This window comes from Rhipicephalus microplus, chromosome 4 (genome assembly GCF_043290135.1).
Source record: "Rhipicephalus microplus isolate Deutch F79 chromosome 4, USDA_Rmic, whole genome shotgun sequence".
NCBI lineage: Eukaryota > Metazoa > Arthropoda > Arachnida > Ixodida > Ixodidae > Rhipicephalus > Rhipicephalus microplus.
Window position 1 is genome coordinate 113,177,532 of NC_134703.1, and position 27,915 is coordinate 113,205,446.

The window sequence follows — 27,915 nt, forward strand, 5'->3', positions numbered from 1 at the left end:
GGAAACCTGGAGCTTACCTTTAGCTGCTGCTGAGGTTCCACTGCCGGGGCGCTGTGGCGGAGTATCCGACATTGCTGCTTTCTTTAATCTCTGCTCTCCCGTTTGGAGTGTCGAGTGGAGTCCCTTCCAACGGTGAGTTGATCTGCGTCGTCAAAACGGGACCCAGGCGGCGTCTTTTGCTTGCTTTTGGCGCTGATCCTAAGATGCCTCACTGAAGCACATAACGCAGAGTGACGTTCTCGTGTGTGGGTGTGCACGTGCTGGCTAGCAATTAATCTCACTTAAGCTTACGCTCGATGGTCACTTTGCAGATAAGGAGGTGCTTTACTTTCCTACAAACCAAATAGTGGGGATATTGGTGCCCTTTCCGAGTTCCCCACTGCGAACCACAACTCCAAGCTGTCACGATGAGAGCAACCCCGGAACTTCACTCACACTCACAAACACTCTCCGATGGGAAAGAGAAGACGGATCGGCGATCCCCTTTGGCCGACGAAGTCGCGCAGGTCCAAGACGAAGACACACTTCTTCGCGCTTCTGCAATGACCGAGCTCCTTCACTGTCGACGACGACGAAGGTGTTTCTCGCAGCAAGAGAAAAACAAAAAGCCCCCCGCGCGCGCGCGTTCTCACTACCCACGCTTTTCCCGACCAGCTCTCTCCGGCCGCTCGGCGCTCAAGCGCACATGCACGCTCACTCACGCGACTCCAGCGAACTCTGCGAAGCCTCGTCGCTAATTACCCGCCTTTTCTCCTTTTCCGTTATATCAATTATTCCCAACGTGGTACAAGAGCTGCGTACAGATACTACCGATAACACGTGAGCGCAGGGCGCGAAGAAGAGAAAGAAACCACCGCCAACCACCGGGCGTATATCAGCACACCGTGGCTGCTCCTCTCGGTTTCGCTCTTCCGAGCCTTGCGGGCGAGCGCACTTTCCCGTAGGCATCCTCTTCCTCTTCCTCACTCGCAGCGCACCCTCCTCGCCCGTCCACGCGCTGCTCTCACCCGTTGGCGACGCTGCGAGTAGGGTCACGTGACACCCCTTCAACCGCGAGCTCCGTTGCCCGAAGGAGGGCTTTGGGAAACAGAACGCGGCGCGGCAATATGAACAGTGCTTTCAGCAGTCAAGTGAATCGTGTGGCGATTTAATTGCAAAGGGGATCTGATTTATGCGCTGAGCAATCAGGAACATAAGCAAATTCTCAGCTTGTTCACTGAGTGCTCTTAGAACATCTTCGGAGCACTTTACATTAGTGGCAGAAACATATATGCAAGAAAATTCTCTGTTTACGAGTGTGCGAAACATTACCCTGCAGAAAATGGTCAATAGTGGTTAGATCTCCCACGACACACAGACACGCCACTTCACAGGCTTAGACTGGAAGTAGCGTATGCAAGCAGCTTCCTGCACAAGATAGACTGATCCACCTCACTGGAATGTTACTGTGGTCGTAGAGAGGAGAATGTTGAGTGTATTCTTTTCGAAAGCGCAAAGTATGCAAATGAAAGCGAAAAATTAAAGAAGACACTAGCAAGTTCGTACAGACACCCCTTCACTATACATAAATTATTTGGACCGTGTCTTGAAATACGTCTTTAGAAAAAGGCCATCTTCTTTAAGGGCTTCATAGCACACTGGACGAGATAAGCGCTTCTGATAAACAGTGATACGCTGCTGTATACGGAAACATGTGTTAGTCTATAATGTGGGCAGAACTAGAAACGTGTGGGTGCAGTTGCTTTATTGCAATGTGAACTCCTGTAAGCAGAATGTACATCACTATGTTATTTTACCTTCTTTGAGCTTACAGTGTTTCTTTTTGCTAATTGTTCATATTTTGTTTTGTGTATCTACTTTCTTTTTTTCGTAGCTGTAGTTTTCTGTATAGGGTAACCGAGATAACATAAACCTCAACCAATTCACAGAGAGCTAGTTGAATGGTAACAGATCATTAACGCAGACACTTGTTGGGGAAGTAAAGTTTTCCCAGCGATATCCTCAGAAATATGTATTTATCACTAAAACATTTGTTATGTGTGAGAGTTTAAAGTTAAAACATTAAAAACTGCACCAAGACTGTTTCACTGTTTCACGGAACCTGCACAGAGACTGTTCACTCTTTCACGGAAGAAATTAAATGCGAAACATTTCTTAGCGAACTCGGGTGACTTTGAGCATATCTATCTATCTATCTATCTATCTATCTATCTATCTATCTATCTATCTATCTATCTATCTATCTATCTATCTATCTATCTATCTATCTATCTATCTATCTAGCCACCTACGACTTTTAGCTCTCCTGGCCCTTTCCATTGTGCTATCAATACCATACTTGGTATGCCACAACATGACTGTATGACGAGCATACTTGATTAGTTATAACATGAAAAGCATGACATGTATGTCATGAATTTCATTATTTACATTTCATGGTCTTGCTGCTCTTGTGGTGGTTTCGTTCACATGACATGTTTCAGAACTGGTATGGTATGACATGACTGCATGGCGAACACAAGCAACAGACCCTAACATGAAAATCATGACATGCGTCTCATGTAACAACATGACTACATGCCGCGCTCATTATGCGCTCACGGCCGTTTCGCTAGCGTCACATATACCAAATTCGGTATTATGGTACGTGAATGGATGACGAAGGTATGCGATCGGAGCAAACGTGATGATCACGACATGCGTGTCATGTAACAACATGACTACATGCCACACTTATGACGCACTCGCGGCCGTTCCGCTAGCTTCGCATGTACCAAATTCGGTATTACGTGACGCCAATGCATGACGAAGGTATGTGACTTTTCAAACATGATAATCATGAGATGCGTGGCATGTGAGAACATGACTACACGTCACAGTCAAGGCGCCAACACATGTCGACGTGACCCAGCGCGCATGTGCGCCGACGTTCGTTTCTTGGCGACACACCGGCGTTGCCACGCCAGGTGTCCGTCCTGCCATATACTCGCAGGCGCGCGCCACGCTGCGTTGCTTCGACGCATGCGCTTTTCAGCACGTGCAGCGTCCCTCCGTCACAAAAAGAGGCAGACTCAATACTGTCCGGGTAACGCATCGGCGCGAACTGCAGCATGTCGCATTTCGCGCCGGTTGCCGTCATACCGCGCTATAGTAGAGAGTTTTAGTACTGCGGAACGGTACTAGGTACGCATCACGCAAGCGCCCTGCGTTACGTGGCGTCGTTTGCCATTAATCGGCTTTTAGTACGCCGTAGTAGCCGCGTACGTAACGAGCGTGAAGCGTGTTGCCCCATCTGGTATATCAAAATAGAAGCACGTGTTGTTGACAGCCAACGTGCACGAGCCAATCCAAGTGTTATAACCAGATTATGGCCATATTTTAAGCCACAGAGCCGGTGGGTGCTTGCCTTCGATGCCGCCATTTTGCAAAACGAAGTCTCGCGCTGTCGCGAACTTGTTCGAGAGCAGCGCGATCACCTCATACGTACGCACGCACGCATCTCATGCGTGCGTACGTAGCGGCTGCGTACGTAATGCGATACGTGCGCGTTACGGTCTGCGCATGCGCACTACGCAGAACGTGACGTCCTTACGTACGCAACGCCGCCACGTACGCAGCGTACGCAGTACTAAAACTCTAGTTTTAGTACTGCGTGCTTCTATTTGATCTACCAGATGGCGCAACACGCTTCACGCTCGTTACGTACGCGGGTACTACGGCGTACTAAAAGCCGATTAGTGGCAAACGACGCCACGTAACGCAAGGCGCTTGCGTGATGCGTACGTAGCACCATTCCGCAGTACTAAAGCTCTCTACTCTCGAGTGATGCCGCGCCGACGGACGTTGGTCGCGCCGGTCGCGCCTGGCGTTAGACTATAGAATGCTCACGTTTTGCTAACGTAGAGTCACTGTGCCCAGCATGCGTGCGCGTCAACATTACGTTGGAGTATATTCCGCCCTTCATGATGACTCGCGGCCGTTTCACCAGATCCACATATACCAAATTTGGTGTTATAAGTGACGTCAATGGATGACGAAGTAGCTCCACATATACTAAATTTGGTATCACGTGACGTGAATCGATGTCGAATGTAAACAACACATCCAAACCTAATAATTATGACACGGAAGTCATGTACGGCATAATTTACGTCCACCTCGTAACGTTGTGCTGATTTCAAAGTGACATATCAACCTTCCTCACTGGTGCTTTGCATATCATCGATTCCCACTGTACGTGGGATCTGCCAATTTTTTTTTCTTCAGCTCTAAAGCATAGTGTCTGCTCATAGCTTTTTACGTGCAAGATGGGTTGCCACTTAGCTGCAGTGAGTAAATTTTCTCACCATGAAGCTTCTGCAGGAACGGTGACTGCAAACGGGGAAGTGTTAACAGACTTCTTTTAGAGGCTTTTTACTGAAAGAAGAACCGGCTGCCGTGACCGTCACAGTTGTCGAAAACTCAAAGAAAAAAATGGGGGGACTCTTGAGGTTCGCCTTCAAAAGTAGGTTGCGATAGCGTAATCAATCGAGAATCGCGCACATCGCCGTCAGAACTGCCAACCTGTTTCGTCTCTCGGTGCATGCCTCAACGTTGCCGTACGCAAATGAACGGCCATGCTCGTAATATTGGCAGTTTCAGATGTTCATTGAAGTCTATTTCAAGCACGTTCATTGAGGGCTCACAAGGCCATAATTATTTATTTTGCGGATCAGCGAAGGGCCCACTACGTGTCCGTATGGGGCAACACGTGAACCTACGCAGCTGGTCACTTTGTTGATGGTCCTGTTGCTGATGGTGATTAATATGTCTGGCGATTAATATGATGGTGATTAATAAGGGTGGCAATATGTGTGAATGCTTTGTGATGAGTGCAGTGCGCTTTTAAGACACCCCCTCGTTCATTGAAAAAGACGTACTGTTTTCGATTCGAAAGATAACCGGAAATCCAATTTAGAAGCTGAGTATTTTTAAGAATTAAATCCAATTTGAAGAGTAATTTATTGTGAGAGACCGTATCGAAAGCTTTAGCCAAATCCATAAAAATTGCAGTTACCTGTTTTCCGGAATTTATAGATAGTGCGAAATCATGAACTGTAGTTACCAGCTGAGTACAAGTAGAAAATCCTTTCCTGAATCCGTGTTGTGAACCTGACAAAATATTGTGCTTATCTAGGAATTCCGAAATATGCTTATGTATTATGGCTCAAGTAGTTTGCAGGAAGTTGAACTAATGAGATCGGCCGATAGTTAATAACAGAATGGGGATTTCCACTCTTATGTAGGGGCTGAACTTGACCATCTTTCAGAGATTTAGAAAAAAGAATTGTTAGGTACTTTGAAACCCATTGTGCATAGCGTTTTAAGAACTCATTCGGTACTCCATCAGGACCTGAAGATTTTTTAACATCAAGCTTCAAAAGTAAATTAAAAACTCTTCTTCACTTATGAAAATATCCGATAGGGGTGGGCCTGCCACATCAAATGTTTCCAGGACTCCATTATCCTTCGTAAAAACAGACTTAAAATGATCATTGAAAGCATTAGAAATAACAGAGAAATCACTTGTTTCCACACCGTCAATTTCAAAAACATCAGTAGTCACAGGATTAAGCGAAATCAAACTCCAGAACCTCTCGGGAGACGAAGACATGAGACTCGGGAGTTGTTGGCCATAATAGCGTTCCTTGTCAGACAATACATTTGCTTTTAGTTGAGAAGCCAGTTCAGAACTTCTTTGTTGGAGGATATCTACGTCTTTAGAGTACCGTCTCTGATTTTTTATACGTTTGAGCCGTCTTCGCAACTGCAACGTTTCCCGAGAAATCCAGGGGTTCTTTCCTTTCGATTTTTTTACGATGCGTGGAACAAATCTTTCAATACACACATTTATAAGGTCCTTGAAACGCTTCCACAAATAATGAATATCAGCAGTGCAACTCGACAAAGGATTAAATTCAAATGATAGTAAGTCCAATATTGAATTATCATCTGCACGTGAAAAGTTTGGGAATGAGACCCTCTTGCAATTTTTCTTTAAAACAACATCAGAAAGCGTAAGTATCACAGCCTGATGATCATATATTCCAGGGAGAACAGAGCAGCTAGCTTGAGCAGAGATTGAGCCACTAATGAAAAAGAGATCTAGAATTGAACAAGAGTTTGCCTGTATTCGAGTAAATTCATCAACGATTTGCATCAAGTCAAAAGAAAACGCTATATCGATCATTCTTTCAACAATTTTATAGTTAGGTTGTTGCAAAGAGAAAGATGGCCAGTTAAAATGCGGCAAATTAAAATCTCCAGCTAGAATTATCCGATCCTCAGGCTTCACATGCGCGACAAGGTAATTGTGTAATTCATGCAGAACATCCATGGAGGAATTGGGTGGACGATAAGTAGCCCCAATAACATACCTGGTCTTTCATTAATACTCTTTGCAAAATTTGCCTTCGACATTATGTATGTCACGCATTTTTGTAATTTGCAATGACTGTCTAAACAGGATCGCCACCCCACCGCCTCTACTCCCACGGTCATTCCGGTACACACGGTAGCCCCGAAGAACAAATTCACTATCAAGTATGTAATCGTGCAACCATGTTTCGGTTAGGGTAGCAATATGGGGACTATAGGCCAGGAGGGTTCCTTCTAATTCTGTGGTTTTGCTAATAACACTTCTACAGTTTATATTTAGTAATTTCAGCGACTGAAAACTGCACATGCTCCCTCATTTTTCATTCTTCCTTAGCTTAACACGTGTATTTTTCGCTTCATCCCAACTAAACAAGTTCCCATCCACACTCAGTCGATTGTAGAGAAGTTTTACTTTAGCACCGTTCTCTCTGTCTTTTTCCGAACTTTTCCACAGATTTCTGCGTGCCTCACGAACCTTGTATGAAAAATCCTTAGAAAAGAACAATACCGAGCCCTTTCACTTGTGCGTAACTTTCAAAACAGACATCTTCTCACGATAATCAATAAACTTTAGAATAACTGGTCTGTCTTTGTTTTCAATTATGCGGCCAAGCCTGTGGCATCTTTCAACAGTAATTGCCCTTATACCCAGTTTATTCTCAAGGATTTCATTGACGCTATCCTGGAGTATCTTAGGTGTTTCCCTAGGGGTTTCTTTTAGGCCATAAATGATTAAGTTATTTCTACGGCTCCGATTTTCAAAATCATCAACTTTGCCTTCAAGGAATGTTAGTTTTTGTTGCATTTGAGTCATAGAATCTTCAATTTCTTTCACTTGTTTAGGCAATGGAGAAAATTTATTCATGTGACGCTCAATGGCATCAACTCGTTCTGCTAGCGTGCCAAATTTTTCTGCTAAATCTTTCTGATTGGCCTGTACTTTGTCATTAGCTGCTTTCATTGTTTTTTGGCCAGCGAGTAGCTCAGATAGCATTTCCTTTTCCGTAAGAGGACCAGGATTAGCCTCAACGTCACCGCAAACTAACAGATCAAGAGGTAAAGGTGCAACACAAGCAAAAAGAAGCTTTAGACACAGTGGGCAAGGCAGCAGCAGCAGGAAACGGTTCTCATTACGATAACATGGAGCAGGAAAGTACCTACTAACCTGTATCGCAAGGCAAAGCGGATTACTGAGCATGCTGCCTTCTGTGCTGCTGACAAGCCCACTGCCGTGGAATGAGCCTGCCCGTAGATTTAAAGGCTCCGAAGTGATCACGGGAACCGACGTCACTCGGCGATGATTCCACGTGGACGCTATGATGAAAGGGGGCGTTGTTTCCTTGATCCAGCAGCGGTCGTCCACGGGTGATGAAAACCAGCCCTCGTTAGGCCAGCCACACGAGGTGACGTCATCCTCCCAAGCCAGTCCCGGGAAGACGGTGCACACCGTAGGACATTCACCAAGAAGAAGCGCCAAGACCTGTATCGCAAGGCAAAGCGGATAACTGAGCATGCTGCCTTCTCTGCTGCTGACAAGCCCACTTATAAAAAGCATATGCGTATGTTTTGGTTTTCACCACCGTCACTTTGGCGTCAAGTGACAAATTGAAGTCGGTGGCATACGCGAAGACCTGCGTGGCTCGATGTACGGCGTCCTCCCAATTTCTTTTGGCCACCTCCCCGTCTTGAAAGTATACCCCGAGGACTTTTACGGCATCCACGTATTGAATACTGCCCGGCAAAGAACTGTGGAAGCCACCGAAACGAAGGGCTTTGCTTTTCCCCGCATTCAGTAAAGCACCCGATAAACTGACATACTCTTCGAACAGCTCCAGGAAAGCGCGGTAACTTGCTTGGTTTCGCACAAACACAGAGATGTCATCCGCATAATCTGTGATGCTAACTGACCCCAGACCTATTATTGGAAAGCCCTGAATATTAGGGCACTTTGCCACGTTCCTAAGTAGAGGATCTATGGAAAGAAAAAAAAAATGCCCGCAGCTTCCCTCGGGGGAACACTGAGGAGGATGCGGAGCGTAACTCACGCTAGCCGAGGGAACTCGACCGGCAATCAACGACTGCTTGCACGTAGCAGACACGACGTAGTCGGCATAGTCGGTGCCCTTTCCAAACGTATCGCAAAGAACCGACAACGCTTTGGAGTTGTTCTGAATGTTGCCGATCCGAGTTAAGTTGTTATCGAACCAAAGACGATCACACACCTTGCAGGTGTGGCCGAAGCTTCGGTCGAGGAAGTCGCGCTTGAAGCGAGCGTTGGGCGTGGCATACTGCTTGGCGCGCCACGCCGCTACCTCGGCGCGCTTGCGCTCGCGGGCAGCATCGGGATCGGCCTCTCGTCGCCGACGCTTGCACTCGGCTTCCCGTTTTCGAAAGTCCGGGTCCTCTTGTCGACGCTTACGTTTCAAAGCGGCCGAATCCGGTGCTGCTGCTCGACGCTGACGTCTCTCAGCGGCTTCACGTTCTCTAAGTTGAGCATCTTCCGCTCGACGCCGACGTTTACGTTCGGCGTCGCGAGCTCTTCTCCGCGCTGCCTTGTCTTCGGACGACGACTTGGTTGCGGTTCCGCCAACACTTTGGCCGGCGCTGGTCGAAGGGACGTCGATCATTGCGACCTCGGACGTCGACGCGCCGTACAAACCAGCCGAGGAGCGGCAACTGAGCGAGCGAGCACCGACCTTGAGTATATATACAGCGCGACGGCGCATGCACTGTCAGCTGTCGAATGTTCGAGAAGGGGGAGAAGCGCAACGGCGCATGCGCGCGCGTCAGCTGCCGATGTTCTCGAAGCGCGACGGCGCATGCGCGCGCGTCAGCTGCCGATGTTCTCGAAGCGTGACGGCGCATGCGCGCTACATTATACAGCTAGCGAATGTTCGTGAAGAGGAGAAGCGCACGCGGTGTGTAGAGGAGGAAGGGTGCACAGATGGTGGAGGAGTGAAGCGCGCGCGGTGTGTAGAGGAGGAAGGGATGCACAGATGGTGGAAGAAGGAGGAGGAAGCTTGCGGACGGCGCCGCACTACAAGCCTCGAGTATTAGATGCTCTGCATCTAAAAGCACCGGTGCGATTGGGCAACCCTGGCGAACACCTTTTGTTACTGGAAAGCTTGTTGTCTCCACGCTATTGATGAGGAGTTGGCTGGTCATGTTGGTGCATAGAAGCTTAATACAGTGGACGTACTGTTCAGGCAAACCAAACATTCTAAGTACGCAGTATAGGTAGTCATGTTCGACCCTGTCAAAGGTCTTAGCTTGATCCAACGACACGAAAGCACCGGTAACGTTTTGGCGTTGGCATACTAGAACAAATCTCTTATCAGAGTAAGTGTTTGAAAAAATTGGCACATCCCAGGTACAGTGGGAATCGATGATATGTGAAGCACGAATGAGACAGGTTGACATGTCAATTTAAAATCAGCACAACGTTACGAATTGGAGGTAAATGATGGCGTATATGACTTCCGTGTCATGATTATCATGTTTGAATGCGTCGTTTGCCTTCGTCATCTATTCACGTCCCGCGATACCAAATTTAGTATATGTGCAGCTAGCAAAACGACCGCAAACACTCTAAGAGCGTGGTGTATTGTCATGTTCTTACATGACAGGCGTGTTATCATGTTTGCACCAGTCATATACTTTCTTCATCAATTAACGTCACTTAACACCAAATTAGGTATATATGGAGCTAGCAAAACGGCCGCGAGCACGTCACGAAGGGCCGAATATACTCCAATGTAGCGTTGGTGCACACGCACGCTGGGAACAGCGACGCTACGTTGGCAAAACGCAAGAACTCTATAGTATGACGGCAGGCACGACCGGCGCGACCAGCGTCCGTCGGCGTGGCCCGACGGCAACCGGTGCGAAATGTGGCATGCTGTATTTCGCGACGACGCGTTACCCAGACAACACTGCGTCTTCCTCTTTTCGTGAAGAAGGAACGTCGAACGCGCTGAAACGCGCATGCGTAAAAGCAACGCAGCGCGGCGCACCCCAGCGAGTATATGGCGGGACCTGTGCCTGGCGTCACAAAGTCGGCATGATGCTTCGAAATGAACGCTGGTGAGCACGCGCACCGTGTCACGTCGAAATGTATTGGCACCTTGACTGTGGCAAGTTGTCTTGTTCTCACATGACATGCATCTCATGATTATCATATTTGCACCAGTCACATAGCTTTGTCATCCATTGACATCACGTAATACCAAATTTGACATATGTGAGGCTAGCAAAACGGCCGCGAGCGCGTCATGAGTGTCGAATGTAATCATGTTGTTACATGACACGCATGTCGTGATCACCATGTCTGTATGTGTCATTTATTATGTCGTCCGTTCGCGTCCTGTTATACCGAGTTTGGTATATGTGAAGCTAGCAAAACGGCCGCGAGTGCATCATGAGCGTAGCATGTAGTCATGTTGTTACATGACACGCAACTCATGTTTATCATGTTTGCAAACGCATCATACTTCCATCATCCATTCACGTGCTGTATTACCAAATTTGGTATAAGTGAAGCTACAAAACTACCGCCAAAGCTACATTAGCATGGCATGTAGTCATGTTATTACATGACACGCATCTCATGATTATCAAGTTTTCAGCAGTCACATACCTTCGTCATCTATTCACGTACCGTATTACCAAATTTCGTCATCTATTCACGTACCGTATTAGCAAAACAGTCGCGAGCGCATCATCAGCTTGGCATGTAGTCATGTATTTACATGACATGCATATCATGATTTTCATGTTAGGGTCTGTCGCTTGTGTTCGCCATACAATCATGTCACACTACACCATTTTGCAACATGCCATGTGAACGAAACCACCGCTAAAGCTGCAGGATCATGAAATGTAAATCATGTCATGACTTTCATGTTATGACTAGTCAAATATAGTCTTCATACAGTCATGTAATGCCATACCAAGTTTGGTATCGATACCACTATCAAGACAGCCGGGAGAGCTAAAAGTTGAAGGTGGCTAGATAGATAGATAGATAGATAGATAGATAGATAGATAGATAGATAGATAGATAGATAGATAGATAGATAGATAGATAGATAGATAGATAGATAGATAGATAGATAGATAGATAGATACGCTAAAAGTCGCCGAAGTTCGCTAAGAAGGGCTTCGCATTAGAACATTTAAGGATTTAGAGTACGTGATATTCGATTACGAGAGAGAAAACCATCTCGTGGTCCTCACACTCTATGAGGCCCTGTCGACAAAATTTACACCATGAAGGAGTTCATAAACAAGCCCACCTTTGAAACCCAAGCATGGAGAATTTTAAGCCATCGACTGTGCTTATAAAAAGTTCTTGATGATGAATACCTCGTACTTTACTATGGGAGAGCAGGAAGCTGCGGATCGACTGTGTGTTTGGAAAAAGTGCTTAACGATTTAGAGTACTCGGTGCTCTACTATGGGAGAGCTGAAAGCCTTCCCTTGGGCATCCCCATCTTAATAAGGGTTAACGCCATGATAAAAAAAAGTATGCAAGCGAAGGGAAATTCAAACGGTCTAAAGGCCACCTTTAACGAAACCAGCGGAAGTCGAAGTCATCTTGAAAAGCCTTCTTGTGCAACCTCGTTAAATTACAGAGTTCTGATGCCTATTGGACTATGTTTTCTAATAAGCTATACAAAAAATGAATAGCACAAACAAAAGTAAGTTTCCATGTCATCCTTTATGCAAACAGTCGTAAAGTAATGAAAATAAATAAAAATGGCAGCATATCCATGGGGTGAATGATGGAGAGTGGGGCGAAGCATACGTTCGTTCATTCGTTCTTGCTTCAGACCGTCCATGCATCCGTCCGTGTGACCACCTGTGCGTCCATCCGCCCGGCCTTGCGGGCGCCTGTTCGTGCGTGCGCACGTCCATTCATGCGTCCGTCCCTGCGTTCATCCATGCATCCGGCCCTGCGTCCGTCCATGCGTCCGTCCATCTGTGCAACCATCCGAGCGTCTGTCCACGTATCTGCCTGTGTGTCCGTTCGTCCATCTAGTCAACACTCCAAGTACCACCATCTCGCACCTCTTTCATCATATATTACGTATATAGAAGCCCCGCCATCCATCGGACATTCCAAGGACTAAACGAGAGGTGGCATACGCAAACTTTCTCACGGCTTGCGCTTCGTGTCTACTTCCCATCTTTAACCACCTAGAGTTCATGGTATATACTTGTTCACTGTATTCATGGTGCTGTGGCTCAACGCACGCTAAACCTTTCTAAAACCAAGGAGGTTACGCCCAGCGAGTATAACGTAGCAACCCTTTCTTGTCAGATAGTGCTTAATGTACATGCCAATGGCTGCTAATAGGGAATGAGGGACAGAAGAATTTGGCTTTTAGTTAACGCGCACGCTGCGAATTTTTTATTGTGCAACAACGCACGGGAGAAATTTCTTACCGGCACCTCCTTGCAGATCAAAACGTAAGAGTGGTTACGCACTATGACGAGAGACGAACGGGTGCCGCTTTAAGGAGCTTCGCCCCTAAAAATCGACCTACCCGGCACTGCACACATACGTTTACGTGAGTGACACTATACCAGGCAAAAAAGGTTTTAGCCTCAAGTCAAGGATCATAGCAACAAGTTTGTTGCCCGTGTTAAGGGTAATTGGCCTCCACGACCGTGGATCGTCAGGATCCATGCCCTTATTTGGAAGCAAGGCTACACGTCCCTCACTAAAAGACCTCGGCTTTTGCCCATCATCAATGAACCCGTTAACCATGTCAGTTTATGCGTTGCCTAAAACGTCGCAGAAGGCAATACCAGAAAGATTGTCGTCGCAAGTCCCACCGTGGATAGAGTCAACATTAAAGGACACGCTTAGCGTGATTCATCCTTGAAAGCCTCCATACTTCATCTGGTTATGTTTCAGAGTTCGGCAGCTGATGTAAAATAGTTTTGCTTGTAGCTGGCACAGTGAAATGTTCCTAATAAACTTAACTAGGCTTTCATTTTGTCCTTTAGGCTAGCTATTACGGGATAAAGAAAGTTATTAGAATGGTGAAAGTAAAATTTTTGGTGTTAACTCAATCCAAAACAAGGGTAGGATATACCTAAAAATGCTGTGTTAACCACATCAGTGAATGAATGAATGAAAGAATAAAAAATTCACGCAGAAGGTTCTGTGGAAGTTGTCTTGTAGAGGTTTTATTCTATCCCCTCGTGTGAAATTTGTCCAAGGCGTTATGTAGGTTGTTCAAAAACCTCCCTAGAGTCACCTAAGTTATATGTTAGCGTTCGCCAACGTTTAAATTAGCTCCACAGTAGCGGCATCCAGCGATTGATTGATAGATTTGTGGGGTTTAACGTCCCAAAACCACCATATGATTATGGGAGACGCCGTAGTGGAGGGCTCCGGAAATTTCGACCACTTGGGGTTCTTTAAATCTGAGTACACAGGCCTACAACATTTCCGCCTCCATCGGAAATGCAGCCGCCGCCGTGGTCACCGGATTTGATCCCGCGACCAGCGTGTCAGCAGCCGAGTAAGCAACTAGACCACCGCGGCGGGGCCGGCATCCAGCGATCATCATACGGGAGTTTGTCAGCAAATATCCGTGGAGTACAAATTTTTCTTGTGTGCACTAACCTCCTTGCCGGCCTTACGTATTGTCCAGGAAAATGCATTCAAATGCTTGAGCACCTTAAAATATAGCTGTGAGAAAATGATTTGTCCATCCATTTATCCCTCAAGTGATCCAAGTATGACTTAGATGAAAATGTAGTAAATGTAGTGAAAAACATTTATATATATATATATATATATATATATATATATATATATATATATATATATATATATATATATATATATATATATATATATATATATATATATGTATATATATATATATATATATATATATATATATATATATATATATATATATATATATATATATATATATATATATATATATATATATTTATATGTATATATATGTATATATATATATAGTGTTTTTTATTTTTATTCTTTTTTCTTACCCGTAAAGGGTAGTCAAGCGGAAGTCTTTCTGGTTAACCCCTTTCTTCCTTCCCAGATTTCTTTTTTTCTGCTGGGCTTGAACGCATCCTTTAAAGGGCCATTCACGAGGTTTGACAATTTAGAGGTGACAAGCGCCATGCGTGGACGAGGCGTTCATGATCACGACTGCCAAAATTTGCTACGCTACGCGCCGCGGAAACGGGTCCAATTTCAAGACGAGCGCGTCTCCCCCTCCCTTCTGCCATCGCGCGCCCAGTGAATGAGGCCATGACGTGTGCGCATGAATGGCCCTAAGTGCACGGCAATGCAGTGACATTGGTCCTCTACGTAGACGACTCCGCTCTGACGTTGCAAACAGAGGCATCTGACATGGTGAAAATGATTTAACACGGCATGCGTAATTTATTTAATTTGTTGCTTGAAAGATTAATAAAACACTAGATAAATAATGGGATGCAATAACGGAATGTGATCGTCTTTTTTTCCATTTTTCTCCCGTGAATTGCAACAAGATGAGGGGCTAATGTGTCGGCGTTTCGCATGCGTTCGTGTCCCCGCGGTCAGTGCATGGAACAGACGACCGCCGTGGGACACTCCTACGCGTTCGCGCACTCATTGTGCTCATCTACTCTACCGCGTCTAAGCCAGAGTTTCCAAACCATCCCGCAGAAACAGGCAGATGACCACAAAATAGCGCTAGTCAACAAAGCAACGCCGCTCGCCTGCTCGAGGGTTGGACTTGTTTGGGCAAGTCATGCGCACGTTACCTCTCGGTCCGTTGACGCAGAGGTTGGGGAAGAGATTTGGCTTGCGAAGGCTACGCGGAGGAGCGTCAAGGGTTTCGAGCTCGCCTCCTCTCATCCTCGTTTTGCGCTGCTTCAAAAAACCTGTTTTCTCCGCTCGTGATGAACCGATTCAAAACATTTTTGTGGCAAAATGTTCCTCATCGGACACCCAACAACTTCCATTGTCTAACTATAATTTGGTATTGGGCATGGTGAGTGGCCCTTTAGGCCTCATTATACGTATTCAATAATTGCCCTCTCACATACACTACACCCTAGCAACATTCTATGTTCACTTATCTTTAATCGTTTCATGTCTACATCATCCCATGATCTTCTTTCTTGTTTGATTTTACAACATATGTTATTTATCGTTGTACTACTCATTAGCACCAATCACATTTATTATGCAACAAGGTAAAAGTGACTGGTCAAGCTGCGGCGCACTTGTGTTTTCCATTTTCGTTCCATCTTCTACGCAAATAATTATATCCCGGGCTGTTTCTTCTGAAGGTCGATATGTATGAGAGTATAAGCTGTTTCGGCTTTTTAGAAACAATCGCCCACTCCGTTTCAAGGTACAGACGTGGTGGCCGTAGTGATGCGGCGCAAGTGCAGAACAAGTTCTTGGCATGCAACGCGCACAGATGGCCGTTAGTTGTGGTAATGACAGATACTATTCGCATAACCCACGAATTGTACTAGTGGCGCGCTGTACGATACAAGATGGCGCCTGAAGCAATGTACACCCCAGTGTCAGCATAGCAACAGATAGGACCGTGTCAGCCGCACCAAATCAAGTCATGAGCTGCACTGAAATCAATATGAGACCAAAATACTTTACGAAGCAGGACTTCGATTTGACCGAGTTGGTGCATACGTCCTTACCGGGGAAAACAGCGGGAAAAGACGAAGACACAGAAACACAGCACACACACAAGCGCTAAACTTACAACTCTGGTGTACTTACGACTTAGTTATAAGTTCAGCGCTTCAGCGCTCATATGTGCGCAGTCTTTCTGCGTCCTCGTCCTCCTCGGGCTGTTTTTCCTGTACTTTACCAAGCCATAGACGCTAGCCACCTAGTTATTTACTATGGTGTGAAAGGTAATATTTCAGCTTCGTTACAGTGCATGAACGGGGTTTCGCGAAATTCCGTGCGTGGTACATAAAGCACCATGAAATTAAATAAGCTTAAGAAATGAACGGCCCTCCGAGGTTATATGCGTACCGAGCCTGCCTGGTGGAATTGCCGCAGATAGGGAGATAGCGAGTAGCACCACCGCTGCTGCAAAGGACCGAATGTTTAACGTGATGATGGTTTGCAAACATATTGTACCATCGTCATTAGTTGCGTCATCCCGGCTGCGGCGGCTGCATTTCCGATGGAGGCGGAAATGTTGTAGGCCCGTGTGCTCAGATTTGGGTGCACGTTAAAGAACCCCAGGTGGTCGAAATTTCCGGAGCCCTCCACTACGGCGTCTCTCATAATCATATGGTGGTTTTGGGACGTTAAACCCCACATATCAATCAATCAATCATTAGTTGCGTCATTACAACAACATAAAAGCTCTAAAGCGGCAATGCCAAAACATGTGAATGAAACGAAAAGATGCGTGAACAACAAAAAGGTTATCAAGAAATGGTTGTTAACCAGAACAATCACTATGAAAGGCCACAACATCATAAAAATATCGACATTTAACTAACCATGAATCAGAGTGTGAGACAGAAAAAAAGTAAACAAGAACAAATTGAAAGGCTGTTACTCAGAACAAGATAGAAAGCCACGTTGCATGATCCGATGCACACTGTTTCGCCTAATTATCAGCATTCACTTCGTGGATATGCGTCAGCTTTATTTATTCACAATTTGTTTGTTTATCTATTATGCGTGCCCTCTGTGAAGATTTCTACATATCGACGGAAGAAGTTGCGTACCTCAGCAAAAGACAAAAATGTGCAGTCTTTCACAAATAATAAATAAAAACAATATTAGCACACTGTGTTACTTTGCGTTTATGTGTACACAGCATGATTTGATTGCCAGCAGTTTTTGACTTGCACGAAATGCAATAACATACACTTATGCCGGCGACTCATGGTACGTGATACTGATCGCCATTAAGCCCGAAACGTGGTTCCCTTCCTTTTTATGTCGGTGTCACACGGTGAACTGCTGATTGCGATATAGCTCGGTGGGGATAGAATTTCTCAACGGTGACATTGGCTTCCTTCTGCAACTTGCGTAAGGGGGCCAATTGTGATGATCGTGAAATTCAATGAGGATCAGACACGATCGTTATCAAAAATATCCGTGTTACGCCGGTTTCGATCCGAGCCAGACCAGATCGCGATCAAATTCGCAGTGGTTATGAGACTTATCTTCGTGGTTCTGCTCGACATTGACGAGGTGGAACTGTAACACCACTATCGCCAAATGAACTGTTATGTTTCCTTTTTTTTTCATTTCCTCTTTCGGTCACACGTTCCCGTGGTCTGTTGTAGGAGTTTTAGCGAATGCCACGGATGCCCAACGCTGATGACAATGGCACACGACCCCCAAAGATGGCTTCACTGTAATAGAACAGTTTAGCGTATAGTCACAGCTCGTATAAAAATACCGTTTCGGTGGTCAGCTGTATCAGTTTTAGCAAATGCCACAAAGACCAGATGCTGATGAAAATGGCACGCAATCCCCAAAGATGACTTCAATGCAATGAAGCAGTTTACGCGTATACTCAAAGCTAGTATAAGCATATCGTATCCGTGGTCAGTTGTATTAGTTTTAGCGAATGCCACGGATCCCCAACGCCGCTGGCGATGGCACGCGATCCCCAAAGATGGTTTCACTGCAATGACACAGATGTAGCTGTAATGACATGGATGTAATATACGCTTATACAATACACGGAATGTAATCGCGTAACAGCTCAACTCAAGCGCGAACTCTCCGGAGGATGATACAAGAAGCGTTTTTTTTTTTTGTTGACGAAACCCTTACGATCAAATTCATGACATAAAAAGCTGTGACCTATAGCATGACATGTGCTTTTTACCCGAATGCTCGCTCAGTTATTTTCTTTTTTCTTTCATTTTTTCTTTCTTACTTTCTTCTTTCCTTTCTTTCTTCCTTTCTTTCTTTCTTTTCTTGAATCCCGGCTGCGGCGGCTGCATTTCCGATGGAGGCGGAAATGTTGTAGGCCCGTGTGCTCAGATTTGGGCGCACGTTAAAGAACCACAGGTGGTCAAAATTTCCGAAGCCCTCCACTACGGCGTCTCTCATAATCATATGGTGGTTTTGGGACGTTAAACCCCACAAATCAATCAATCAATCTTTCTTTTCTTGTTTCTTTCTTTTTCTTTCTTTCATTTTCACGTTCTTTCTTTCAAGTTCTTTCTTCCCATTTTGGGAGTTTTACATCGGAAAACTACGATATATTTATGAGAGATGCCTTAATGGAGGGCTCCGCAAAAATTCCATCATCGGTTCATTAACTTGTACATGAACACACCGACTTCCAGCGTCTTCTCTCCATCGAAATGCCGCCACCACAATTCGGGTTAGATCCCGCGACCTTTGTGCCAGCAGCCGAGTTATCTTTCGTTTACACGTTCCTTCTGTATTTATTCACACGTTCAAGATCACCAATAACTTACCATCATCATTCATCACCAAATGATCTCTAGTTTACCCTATCCTGTTCTAGCTGATTTGATTTGATCCCCGCGAACCTAACCTCGTCTCTCTATCTAACTCTGTGCTTCCTCGACTGCATTTTTCACGACACAGTTTGTTCATTCATTACTAATTCACATAATCCTTTCATCAGTTAGTTTCTTCGTTCATTTTTTTTTTCACATTAGTCCACTGCACACCAACAATCTTGCAAACGCCATCCAAAGTTCTTTCTTTCCTCTTCTGTCTTTCGATATCGGTTCGTGGCTTATCACCACTAAGGCGAAGTTCGACGTCCAAGTTCACTGCACCCGGGAGCAACGAGAGGCTGAGGGACCCGAGGGGAGCGGGCACAACACTTGTTAGCCCACCCGGATGGTGTGGGCCACGTTCTGACATCCGGCTCCCCGCATCCCGGCCGGAGCTCGAGCCACTGGCCGATCGATCCGCTGCTGCTGCCACCACGCCACGCAACCGCGGTTACTGACGCCCGTGCCGATGCCAAGTTCATAGCAAGCGCGAAGATACAAGTGCGCCTTCTGCGCTCGGTTGCTCGTTGCCAGCGCTTTTAGCGACTTTCAAGATGACGTGTTCCTACCTGGAGGTGTCCGTGTGCAGGTGACACCCCCCGTGATCATGCGGACATTGTGTCCCCACTGCTCCTGCGTGATATTTGCGTTGCATAAGAAGAACAGCGCTATACGCTGCAGGCTTTACGAAACGAGACAGATACATAGACACCTAAATTCTAGCCCCAATGATAGCGCTGTCTCTTTTGTGTGCGTGTGTTTTGAAGGCGAAAACTTTAAGTACATCAGAAGACGAGCAATGTGATCGTTGGTGGCAGCGTCAACATGATACAGTGGCGCAGCCAGGGAGGGGGGGGGGGGAGGGGACCATGCCTTTTCTTTCATGCTATCCGAAAGGTTTTTTCGTTATTGCATACAGAGCAAAAAGTGACCACCTTAAGGGGGTACACCCCGTCGAAATCGAGGAGGTGCTCCCCCCACAAAAGATTTCTGGCTACGCCCTTGATACGATCGATGCAAAAAGTCACGTGATTAGAGATTATAACGCCTCGGTCACATCACCGGAGGACGTCATTACGGTGTCACAGATCGCCAAAATGAAAATATCTGTGGTGTTAGCATGTTTAAACCCTTCCATGCAAGCATAATTCATTGGTTATTATTGACTGGTTAGATCGACTGTATCTGATCATTTCCAATTGTTTGTCTTTTCTGAGCTTGCAAAGAAATGCAGAAACTCTAAAGTATAGGTTACTCGTTTCCAAGTTTCAAGCGTCATAACGTTCCGGTACCTTTTCTAGCAAGCTTAATCAGACAGAATATAATCCATATTTTATTACGATAACTGGTCAATCAGCGACGCCAATAATATCCAAACTGATCAAAATCGGTCATTGACATGTTCGACGTCCAATAATTGTCCTTCATATAGTTCAGAAGCGAAAACAAACCAGAAACGAGTCGAAAATCTTGCGTGCTGTTCCACATATGCCTGGTTCCAAATAACCGTCGCCTTTCTTTGCTTGCGGACGCGGGCGGCGTGACAAACGACGCCCAGGCACGCAACGGCTCTCTGTTCACCCATGGATGGAACGAACGTCGTCAAGTTGATGCACGACTGGTGCTTCGTGAAGGTGGTGCAACGCATCACGAGAGAGAGAGAGAGAGAGATAAATAGAGAGGAAAGGCAGGGAGGTTAACCAAGCTTGGCTCGGTTGGCTACCCTACACTTGGGGTGGGGGAAAAGGAAATAATAGAACGGAAAGAGATAGAAAAGAAAAGGAGTAAGAAAGAGAAGCATAAATAGTCAGCTCGAGACTACACAGCACGGCCTCACACAGTTCTTTCACAAGCGGTCGTGAAGTTTGGTGGTCCTTAAAAAGTACAAGAGGGCGAGAATACAAGAAAGTCAGGGGGATGTCCAGTTGTCTACCCTACACGTGGGGAAGGGATTATGTGGTTCAGAGTGAGAGATGAAGTGAAGGATAGGAAGAAAACAAGAGACAAACCTGACTATTCACTCAGGTGTTTGGTAGGGACACTGGCATCCTGGCGTCGGTATGTCCTGGTGTATTTCACGGATAAACTGCGTGCTCCGTCACGCTGCCGAAGCCGATCGCGGAGGACGTACACTTGCTTCGTACCTGGTTCGTAAGGCGTCGTAAGGGACCTTCAACAGCTCTAGGGAACATTAGCCCGGTGTAGGGTAGCATACCAGTCCTTCCAGACGTGATAACATCCCCGTCTTTCTGTCCTCTCCTGTTCCTTCTAGGGAACCTGACGTGACCGGAAATATGTTGGCGCCCTGAGCTGCTCACAAAGAAACTGTCTAGTTTTTCAGTCAGTTCATGAAATTAATTTTCATTATTATGCTCAGAATAATTGATTTGGTAATTATACCTTAAGTAATATCGGGCTTCGATGTCTCAGGTATCCAGTATAACACTAACTAGAGTAAGAACCAGTGACGTAGTACAGTTTTTGCTTTCGACGATTCACTTTGAGTAGGAGATCCTGAAATAAGTTTTTTTTTTATTTTTGCACAAACAGGAAGTTGGTAATCAAGCGGAAGTCACAGCTTACTAAACAATCTCTCGCTGCTAGGAACACTAAAACATGAAAGTACACTAGCCACAACACGCATGTAGGTACAATTAAGCGTGTCTCTACAGTCAATTCATTGCCTCCAAGAACTACAGGATTGTTCTGATGAACTAACTGATAAGCTGTGAGGCTAGGCTCCTAAAATGTCGAACAGGTCCTCACTATAAGCAAGGTGAGGTCCGCGGGATGGCTTCTAGCTCTCCCATAGTAGAGTACTAAGTACTCTAAATCGTTCGCCACTTTCTTTAAACAGAGGCTCCTAAAATCTTTTTAACGCGACAGCGTTAAAGAACTCGCTTTGGGGGGGGGGGGGGGGGATGCCTGTTTACAGTTAATAGCAGACGTTAAATTCGAATGGCACATTGCCCAGCTGCTTTTTCACTTTTCGTTCGGAGATGGCAAGATATAAAAGGATATGAAAGAAGATTAAGTGCATTATGATCGCTATTCCTTGTGTTAAGGTTATCCGAAAGTTTAAAAAGGTACTATAACATGGTGTCCAATCTAACCTGAGCAAAAGCGGCGGCCGTTCAGGATAGCGCACATTAGCTGTGCCACCGTGTGCGCCTCCAATGGAAGCGGTGGGGTGGACTTGACTTCACCGGGTCAGCATATGGTTCTCCCATATAGTACACTGCGAATAGTGTTCGAAACCGTTCACAATTTATTCTAAAAGAACTTGTTGTTTGGCTAGCTGGTACAGCATTTCTAAAACTGAATTCAAGCGCGAACACACGACACGATCCCTCACATACGCACACACCCAGGAGCGCTGTGTGTGTTTGATGCCTGGGCATGTGCGCGTTTGAGTGATCGTGTCGTGTGTTCGCGCTCGAATTAACTTTTAGACAATTTATTCTGAACACTGTTTGTAATGCAGCTTCCCAGCTACATCACCTTTTCTAGGGACATCTATCCCATAGTATATCTTCATAAGGGACAGTCCCAGAGCTGAGAACATAGTGCTGTAAGTAGCGTCTATTTTAGATGAGGAGTAGCTCTTTGTCTCACGTGTGTAACACCGTACGTGCGTGCGTCCGTACGAACGCACCACAGTGCGTTCCCCACGCCGCAGATGTGGGCGCGGTGTTAAGTAGGTCATGCCACAGCGGTGCGTGGACGTCACGCTCCCCTCGTACGCTTCCCTTGCAGGTGCGCGCTGACGTCACTCTCTTCTTTACCGACAGCATGCTCGCCCAAGCGCCCGCACCTGCCGGCTCCTCCACCCGCTTGCAACACACTTCTCTCTCAATTCACCCTTTCCACCCCCAACAACGGTTGACCCCACGTCGAGTGAAAACTCTTGTTCGGCTCGTTTATCTACGATGAAATATACACGAAAACCTACTCGCCTCCCATGTCTTTGCGTTTCAAACAAACGGTTACTCGAGTAAACGCTACGAGTTTCGCTTCAAACCGTTCTTCCAGCACCCGCATTGACGCCGATTTCAAACGGGTTAACGCCGTGCGCACCACTGCTGCTTCGCAGCCTATTAGAGTGTACTTCTAAGAGATGGTCGATACTTTCTCTGTACATAACCTTTATGTAGGGCACGCAGTATTCTGATTGATGCGTGGGGCTTAACGTCCCAAAACCACCATATGATTATGAGAGACGCCGTAGTGGAGGGCTCCGGAAATTTCAACCACCTGGGGTTCTTTAACGTGCACCCAAATCTGAGCACACGGGCCTGCAGCATTTTCGCCTCCACTGGAAATGCAGTCGCCGCAGCCGGGATTCCATCTCGCGATCTGCAGGTCAGCAGCCGAGTACCTTAGCCACTATACCATGCACCGCGGCGAGGCCACGCAGTATTCTGCTGTATCGTATATCTTCTTTGACAAACCAAAAACTTTCTATCCGCGAGAACATTTCAGTGCCATCTCGACAAGAGAGCTATCTACTCGTGCATCTTACCCCTGTCACCCTGCCTTTCATTTCTTTCCTTCCTCCTTCTCCTCTTCCCTACCTCTGTCACGTAAGAACATTATCGTCATATAGAAGTAAATGGATAAAATGTGACTAATTTTTTTGAACACTGAAACCCTCACGCGCTGCACAACTCTATCTATCTATCTATCTATCTATCTATCTATCTATCTATCTATCTATCTATCTATCTATCTATCTATCTATCTATCTATCTATCTATCTATCTATCTATCTATCTATCTATCTATCTATCTATCTATCTATCTATCTATCTAGCTATCTATCTATCTATCTATCTATCTATCTATTCTCATTTAGCACTGGCAGGCAATGCCTGTAAGTTGAACGGCAATTTCAACAGGGGAAGCTCGGAAGCTTTTAGGCTTCGTACTGCAGCCGTGCAGAATTCGCACACGGGTGCTTTAATGGTAAAACGCAGAGCGTGATGCCAGGAAATCCGGAAACATTTTTATTTATTTCAATGAAAGCAATGATTGAGGAAAGAGAGATTCTACTCGCACGAGTGTTTGTCCTGGCAATCTAAGAATGTACAATAGCACTACATCGAGTGCATGTATGTAAGTTCTTCGTCAGCAGACACACGCGATGAACAGCACCAATTAAAAAGTAGGTTGTCAAGGCGCCCGACTCAATGCAAATTCTTTTCAAGCGCCTTTGCAGATTCATTTGTCAATAACCTCCTAGTTTAATTGTTTTTGATCATCGTTTAAACAAACACAAGGTTATTTCGGTTCCCAATGTGCGAGTAGAGATCAACAATCACCACAGGCTGTTTGGCGCTTTCTGAATGAATGCATGCTTGTCGGTGCATGATTTATGCAAAAATCTGATAATCCAGTGAAATTCCAAGCTAAGTTCTAGTGCAAGTTGTATGCTGGAACACTTGATTGGTATGTGGGGTTTAACGTCTCAAAACCACGATATTATTATGAGGTACGCACTGGAACACTTCGCTAACAATGATCATTGATACTTCATCGTCAAACATGCTATAACTAGAGCATAACATTATTCAGACGACAGGTTCTGCGTGACTGGTTTGGTTGAGCGAGAATACGTTGCGACAATCACCGTACACCAGACCTCACCGTAATTATCTTCTACGTTGGGCAACGAGATATTCTGGGACGTCTATTTTAACTTTGTAAATAAAAAAATGACTTGGAATAGAGAATTTATTCTACGCCGATGCGATTAACTTTCACGTGTCACCAGGGATCAACTGAAGCCGAGCCCTGTTATCAGCGGGCCCGCTACGTTCAATAGGAAGAGCACCAAAGAATTGACGCAGTGAAATTTAAGAAATTCTACACCAATGTACTGTTGACATACGAATCAGGAGAGAGAGACAGAGAGAGAGAGAGGATTAGGAAAGAAGAGAAGCTTATCCTGAGAAGTCCTTTAGTTGTCTATCCTGAGCCTGGCAAGAGGAAAGGGAGTATGTAAAGGCAAGAAGTGTGTATGAGTTCAGGCACTACAATATCATTCTGACCATGGCAACCAATGTTCAGCTAACGCAAAAATTTATAGGCGATGAACAATCGCAATATGTCGTTATGTCTCGTTTCTCTGAGAAACTGCAGCGATACCCTCCTGCTGAATTTCGTGGAAGTCTGCACAAGCGGAATATAGAATATCCCTTTCTGTGAGCGGTCCGTTTCCCAGCAAGCCTAGTGCATATGGAAGGGTTTCTTCTTGGTAGTTAACATATGTTCACTCGCAGACAGCGAGCAAGAGAGAGAAAAAAAATGAATGAGAGATAGAAAAGTTAGCCTGTCTCTCATCTGGTTTTCTGTGTGCACTATAAAGGCAGGCGTGAATGAGTGGGAAGAGGTAATTCCAGCATTTCAATATTTCTCACAGGCATATACTTAACAGCCTTTTAGTATACACTTTACAGAAGAGTTTGACGCTTCCATTAACGCTTGTTCTCGTTCTAGCATTAAGAACTTATTATAGTTAGCAGTAGACATTGAAAAGATCGAAACGTGCATGAGGTAGCCAAATATTACATAGTTTTTTATGTCAAAAGCAACCGACTGCAGCAAGCCAACGAATCTCAAATAACCTGAACAGTAAAGTGAACTAATGAAAGTTCATGATAGAACCCGAAAACACGAGCGGAGATTCTGCACTAAGTATGACGTAAGCTACACAAGTACAAATTGGATGCCTTTGTTTTTTGTTTCCGCTAGCAATACTTTGAAGTCATCTTCGATTTAGTTCGCGTTCTGTTCGCTGACTTATAGTTACAGTCCTGAGGTGGCGACAATCTCTTGAAAATGGCCTGATATAACACTATCTGAGACACTTACTGTGCAATCATTCACAAATTTTCTGCTTCCTATTACCTTCAACTACTATCACAGCATGTTTATTTTCGTAGTTCATTTGAGAGATCTGAGATGTCGTAACTTCGAATTTTCGTTGATTGCTAGTAATGTCATGCGCGTTGCTGCGCCATGCAGAAGCACGAGCTGCATGATGGAGTGAGCACGTCGCAACGTGTGCAACAAGGACTAAGCAGGAAGTTTCGAAAGGCTTTGCCTCGCGCAGAGTGCATAGAGCCATGAACTGTAATTTCGTGCTGCCATGATTGCGTGCGTTATGCGACATCTTATCAAGCTGAAACTTCGCGACTTGTTTTGTTTTTCTAGACACGACAGTGCTGCACTGCTCGAAACTCTGCTTATCAATTCGTGTTTGCTTAAATAATTGCTTTTTGGGGGGCCATTTGGGAGCTCTGCATAGGCTTTATTAAATTATCATTACTTTATCAAGGTGTATATGCGTATAGTTTTGTTCAATCTCGCGACAAAAACAGTTAATCAGTATTCAAGCACGTAGTGGGGAAACCTGCAGCTTTGTATAAGACGCCTAACGAACCTACCCTTATATATTGGTTAGTGAGTAATTAACTCACTAACTTTCAAACGGCTCTTAGTCCCTGAATACCCATGAGGTGAATGCTAACGACCGTAGGTTCGCGTATACTAACGCATTTTCAAGTAAAACAGGTGCCCCTTCACATTAAAAAAAAATTATTTGCGCCGTCGCTTGAAAATAATTTTCACGAAGGTTAACATCTTCGTATAAAAATTCTCGGTGGAAACTCGACTAGATTATAACTTGTGAGGAACATTTATGTGTAGTTATATACGAGGTAATGTGTTAGTCCACACACTGTGGGTAGAACCTGGATGAATATGTGTGCGTTTGAACGTTATATTGCAAAGTGAACTCCTGCAATATGATTGCCTACTGCCAACTTCTTTTTTTATTTGCTTCATTTTGCTAAATTTTGTTCTGATTGATTGATTGATTTGTGGGGTTTAACGTCCCAAAACCACCATTTGATTATGAGAGACGCTGTAGTGGAGGGCTCCGGAAATTTTGACCACCTGGGGTTCTTTAACGTGCACCCAAATCTGAGTACACGGGCCTACAACATTTCCGCCTCCATCGGAAATGCAGCCGCCGCAGCCGGGAATCGAACCCGCGACCTGCGGGTCAGCAGCCGAGTACCTTAGCTACTAGACCACCACGGCGGGGCTAAATTTTGTTCTGTATTACCTGTCCATTTGTGTGTCAAAGTAACTATTGTTTCCTTTATTATTATTCGCGTTTTCTTGTTTTTTGTGTGTTTTTTTTTTCACTGTAGAACATATACAAATTGAGCGGCCGACGTGATGCAGACCTCATAGTCGCCCCTGCAAGCAATTTAAGGCAGAAAAAAAAACAGAACTGTAGTGCTTTCTTGTTGAGTTTGTTAGAAGTTCGTTAGAAACTTTGGAGTTTTTAACTTCTATGTCTGGTGTCACGCGTGTTAATTAACCTCGTGAAAAAAAATGCTGCTTACCCTCTCAAGCATGTCCTTTTGTGCCACCTAAGGTAGGACGTGATTGTAGAAAATGTTTATTAATGCACGAATAAATTGACTATATTTGACTATATTTGCTTACGCTGTGAAGTTGGCTTTCACTGAGCCTTATTGCACCATATGAGCGCCCCTCAGTAAGACAAAAGCACATCTAATCACAATGTGTTTACTTGTTTATATAAAAACGGTCGTCACTGCAGGGAAAATAAGGTAAAAATCGAAGCTACGTTGGCAGCGTGCACTTGAATGAATAAGCACACGATAATTACAACGGATCTAGAGTATACGCTTACTATAAAACAGTGTCACTGATGGATACATGTCTTGCCTTCATTTGTTTTCAGTTCTTTGAAGAGCAGTCTCCTGCTTCGCAGACTTTGTTTTCTGGGAACCTCTTCGAGCGTCGCATCTTCTTGATGAAACATCATCGCAGTCTGTGCCTCCTTCAACAGTCTGTGATGCTTTGCTCGTGATTTGGTCATGGCACAACTTTAAATGACAAAATATTTTTTCCGAAATATCTGCAAAT

The 27,915-nt window shown here is 45.2% G+C and overlaps 1 long non-coding RNA gene across 1 annotated transcript; it reads left to right on the plus strand.

The window, feature by feature from the left end:
- On the plus strand, nucleotides 1–27,904 carry LOC142814575 (uncharacterized). The gene is made up of 2 exons (XR_012894948.1): nucleotides 1–132; nucleotides 27,731–27,904. It is a non-coding gene; the product is annotated as an uncharacterized LOC142814575 (long non-coding RNA).
- The last annotated feature ends 11 nt before the right edge of the window (nucleotides 27,905–27,915 follow it).